Source organism: Candoia aspera, chromosome 10, assembly GCF_035149785.1.
Source record: "Candoia aspera isolate rCanAsp1 chromosome 10, rCanAsp1.hap2, whole genome shotgun sequence".
NCBI classification, from domain to species: domain Eukaryota; kingdom Metazoa; phylum Chordata; class Lepidosauria; order Squamata; family Boidae; genus Candoia; species Candoia aspera.
In genome coordinates, this window is record NC_086162.1 from 9,679,554 (window position 1) to 9,684,877 (window position 5,324).

Below are 5,324 nucleotides of genomic sequence, written 5' to 3' on the forward strand. Positions count from 1 at the left end.
TGGGGAACCATGTGATTCACTTAATGACATGTGGTTTGCTTAACACCTGCAGTGATTCACTTAATGACCACCACAAAAAAGGTCATAAAATTGGGTTGAATTTGCTTAATGATGGCTTCACTTAGCAACCAAAATTCCAGTCCCAATTGTGGTTGTTAAGCGAGGACTACCTGTAACATGAATGTAAACCTTGCTGCAGTTGAGTCTGAATGGAGAAGATCGTAGCATTTTGGCCCAGTTCCATGGAGTGATTTGCACTTTAGACCCATGGAAATCCATGGGCAATGTGAAATAAAGGCTGTTTGTTCTGTGTTGAACAACTGTACTGTTCTCCCCAAAACACTTTTTTTTTAATGGTTTGCACTGTTTGGGAGAGGTTTGAACAGAGAGCACAATTTAAAACGAGATGGCCCAGGTAAATGCCTGGAAGCCAAAAATCAATTGAACTACAGGAGGTCAGTAGTTAGACCAGTGTTTTTCAACCTTAGCAACTTTAAAATGTGTGGACTTCAACTCCCAGAATTCCCCAGCCAGCAAGCTGGGGAATTCTGGGAATTGAAGTCCACACATCTTAAAGTTACCACGGTTGAGAAACACTGTGTTACACTCTCCTGAGTTTTCTTTAAAGAAGTCAAAGAGTTGGCTGTCATTCTGAGTCAAGAGAGGAACATACCCAACGTTTTTGTTGTGTTAAAAGCTAGAGGATTGGATCTTGGTAAGCCTGTGTTGAGTCCTACATTTTTTTCCTCTTCCTTTTCGAGTGTAATTGATTGTTTGGGCACTTAATACTTCAGTGACACATCTTGGCGGTTCCCTCTGTTGATGTCTGCTTCACAAGGGCAGCAAGTTACTAGAGCTTATCCTGCAAAAGATAAAGGTCTGAAACAATTTTGTGGCAGGGAATTTTTACAAACACAGGGACAAATAATTATACTATTGTCTTGGCTCTTAAGTACTAAAAGGGTTTTGTACAGGTATTCCATTAACCTTTTTTCTTAATTTTTTTGGATTGACTTTTGTTTTTGTGGTTGGTAAATACTACATTTCAAAGAAATGCTTCTTGTCCCTGAGGCTTTTCACATGGCATGGCTCTTGACACTGTAGTATAGGCCTGATAGTGTTTTGAGCATCTGCAACAAATTTATTTGGCCTGATCTGAAAATCAGTTCAGGAAATTGAGGTGGACTGAATTTACTGCCCAATTACTGGAGGAGAGAAAATGACACCTTGGAAAAAATCTCTTTTGGATCCCTGGGATTCCAGGATGATCCATGCTCAAGATCCATCACATATTTAGACTCCATATCTGTTCTGAGAAAGGCTTTGATTCAATCAATTTTACTAGACTGGTTGTTGTTTCTATTTCCTTTTGTATGCTTCCTGATGCCATGCCACCTTCATCTAAAATAGTGTTTTTCAAACTTAGGAACTTTAAGATGTGTGGACTTCAACTCCCAGAATTCCCTAGGTAGCATGCTGGCTGGGAAATTCTGGGAGTTGAAGTCTACATATCTTAAAGTTCCCAAGTTTGAAAAGCACTGATCTAAAACGTCCTTACAATCTTCAGCTTTATTTTGGATTATTGCTTTGATATCTTCTGGAGATACCTATAGAAAATGGGATTTCTTTCCATGCCATCAGATCTTCTCTAATAGCATACAAGTATTTAGGGGTAGCTGCAAAAGAGAAAAAACAGCATCCTGGGTTATTGATCTGGGAATCATTTTCTGAACATGGATTGTTTGGGAATATCTCTTAAATTCTTCTTGTGGAGACAGCTAATAAGTCAAGGTCTTTTTCAGGATGATAGCTACAGACTTCTCATCTCACTGATTTCTAGAATATCAAACACATCTGTTGACTGAATGTATTGTCTTCACAATGGTATGTGTAAATAAACAGAGCTTTATGACATAAAGATGGAGAATGGCATCTTTTGTTCAAAGGAAGCATTGCACCCGGTGGGTGGGGAAATAAATTGGGTGAGAAGCCATCTTGAGGACCATATGGGTAGAAAGGCAGGCTATATAGTGAAATAAGTAACGAAAACAACCACAAGGGGAGATTTTCACTGAAGCTCGGTGGCGCCTTAATGGGAGCAAATAATCATATAAGTGTAGTATTCCATATTTGCAATTTTGACACGCAGGATGCTGAGATAGATAGGAATTTTGAACATTTACCAGTCCAGACTGCGTATGGCTCATTGTAGTTCATACCCAGAGGATATGATCCCAGTCAATAACACCAGAGATATTATCCAGCCAGCTTGCATGAACCAGTTAAATAAGTACAGGGTATGGATCCAACGTCTGTCACAGGCTATACGGAGGAAGCATCTGCATCCAGATGTGGAGTTCCCACAAAGGAGGCGCCATGTCTCTATTTGGCTATAGGTGGCAGGCAACAACCTTGGTAAGGGCGGGGGTGGGGGGCTGGCCCCTTCTGCCTCCTATTGCTCAGGAACTGGTTATTGCCTAATTTAGATAGCAACCCTGGATACAGTTTCTTAAATCATGATTTATTGAATAAATTGGTCAGCGTTGTCTTCCATGTTTAATCATCTTACTTCAGCAAATACAGGTTTGGAAACATGCTAAGGTTTCATCCTCTGAATGAATGCAAAATGCAAGACGTGGTTGACTTGCTAATAAAACTGATGGTGCCACTGACAGATGCTTGAGCTAAGCAGTTAAGGGAGATTTTTAAAATAGAAGTTTTCTCAGGTCCATCTTGTTCGATTCTAAAGCATGCAGATTGGAAGGCTTACAGTTAATATTTTTAATGCAGTTGAGTTCCTTGACTCTAATCTGCTAGTGAAATACTTGCCAACGTAATTAGCACTCTATGGATTTTATTCCATGGAAGCAAATAGAAATTAACTCTGAGAACATTTATATTTGGGTACTGAATTACCAGTCAGGAAACAAGGCAACGGAAGCCAACTGTCTGATTATGGGGTTGATTTGTTGATAGATGCAACAAGCTGGATATGTATGGAAAAATACAGGAATCAGAGAAGTAATTATTATAGGACGTGTAAAATGGCACATGTAGGCAAATACCTTTCTGCATTAAAACGTGTAACAAGCCAATTACGCAATCCAAACTAACAAATTGTACAAATTAACAATAAAATTAAACCAGAACAATGACACAGCATGCAGGAGAATTTAACCATTTTAATGCATGGAGGGAAAATGTATGTTTATGGTTTGTTCAACGAAGACTGGTTTCAGACAGCATGCTGAGCTGTCTTAGAGGAATGTGCAAGCCCAGCCATTATGAATGGGGATCCACTGGGTCAGATCACAGAGCTGACAGTTGTGAGAAGCTGCACATAGATTTCTAAAATAGATCTGGTAATCCAATTAGGAGGTGGATGGGTTAAGTTTATCTTCCTTAGGAACTGGACCTATTATCTTCTGCCTGCAAAGTGCAGCTTCGTTTATTGAAGTGCAGCTTCGTTTATTTTTTAACTTTACATTCCATCTTTCCTTTGGGAGCCCGGAGTGGTATAGCTCCCCCTGCCAAAAAAAGCTATAGTTTTTCCCCACAGCTGTGGGAGGGAAGCTGGGCTGAGAGAAAGCAAGCTTCTGTGGCTGAGGGGTCTCCCTGCCCTAGTCCGACACCTTCACCAGTTACACCACACTGGTTCTTGGACTGAGAGGGAGGAACTGACCCAAAGTCCCCCAGCGAGTTTCTGTGGCTGAAGTGGGACCTGAGTCTTCCTATTCCTAATTGAATGCGTTAAGCACTCCACACTAGCATATACAGTGGCACTTTAAAGTTTGTGAACCCTTTTGAATGTTCAGTATTGTTGAGATGGCTGAATTGACCTCTTTGATCAGAGAAAAGACCGTATCTATGTTTATTGCTGACTGGAAACCCCTTATAGGCTTTTTGTGTGAAACAAAAAAAATGAACTTATGATTTATGGATTCAGTGATTAGACAGGATAGATCAGTGTTTCTCAACATTGGCAACTTTAATATATGTGCATGCTGGCTGGGGAATTCTGGAAGTTGAAGTTCACATACTTTAAAAATGCCACGGTTGAGAAACCCTGGGATAGATTATAGAAAGAAGAGAGTTACGTTGTAACCATAGAGCAAGAGGTAAATTTATAAGTGTACTTATAACTGCTGGAAAGATCAGAAGTGACTTCTTCGTTTCCTTTTTCTTTTCTATTTTTCTTTTACTTTTTTCCCCTTTCTTGCACTTTTAGCTTTCTCCACTAAGTGGTCACGATGAAAATAGAGATTTGTTCCTTTTGCTCTAGAACAGGGTTTCTCAACCAAGGGTCCTGTGGCACCCTCAGGTTCCACAAAAGGTCACGAGGGGTTCCCTGGGAGAGCACAATTTATTTAAAAGATTATTTCAAATTCAGGAAACTTCACATTAAAGAGGTCAGTTTCATTCCTTATTTTTAGTTTAAGAACACCGTTAATGCATATCTACAGGCCTACCCATGAAACTAATATAATAATTTGTAAGTTCTAGCTATCTTTGAGCCTGAATGTGCAGGGGTTCCCCCAGGCCTGAAAAGTATTTCAAGGGTTCCTCCAGGGTCAAAAAGTTGAGAAAGGCTGTCCTAGAGAAACGTGGAAAAGGCCTGAAGCGGGCAGTCCATGCAAGGAAACTTGCCAACATCCCTGAGTTGAAGCTGCTCTGTGAGGAGGAATGGGCTCAGATTCCTCCAGGCTGATCAACAGTTACCAGAAATGTTTAACTGCAGTTATTGCTGCCCAAAGGGGGCACACCAGTTCCTGCAAGCAAAGATTCACATGCTTTTCCCAGAAACAAATAGGCCACTTTGCAGCATCGTGTTGCTCAATAAATCAACGAACGAAGTACTGTATAATGTTTTTGCTTCATTTGTTTAATTGGGTTCTCTTTATCTAGCTTTAGGACTAGGACTATCTAGTTTTAGGACTGCCAAGGTTGAGAAACACTGACCCACAGGATCAAGCCAACCACAGTAGGGCTTGGCGTATCCTATCAATGTAGGTTTGGGTTGGCTGCTCTTAATCTCTGCTCGATTAAATAGCAGCTGCCCAGCTCTTTGCTGCCGTCTAGCGGTCATGTAGATTTTTACAGCCCGAGACGACATTCTTCCGATTGAATAATGGGGCGCCAAAGCCCGTTCCGCCGCCGGGCTTCCGCGGTCGAGAGATGCACTTCCGGGTCACGCCTCACCCGGCGGCCCAAGACCGGAAGAGGGAGCGGGGCGTCGGCGGTTGCTATGGGGGATCGGGGCGGCGCACGTGCTCGCGCGCTGGCGGGCTCGGGCGCGCGCCGCGGTCGCCGAGTCCTCCGTCAGC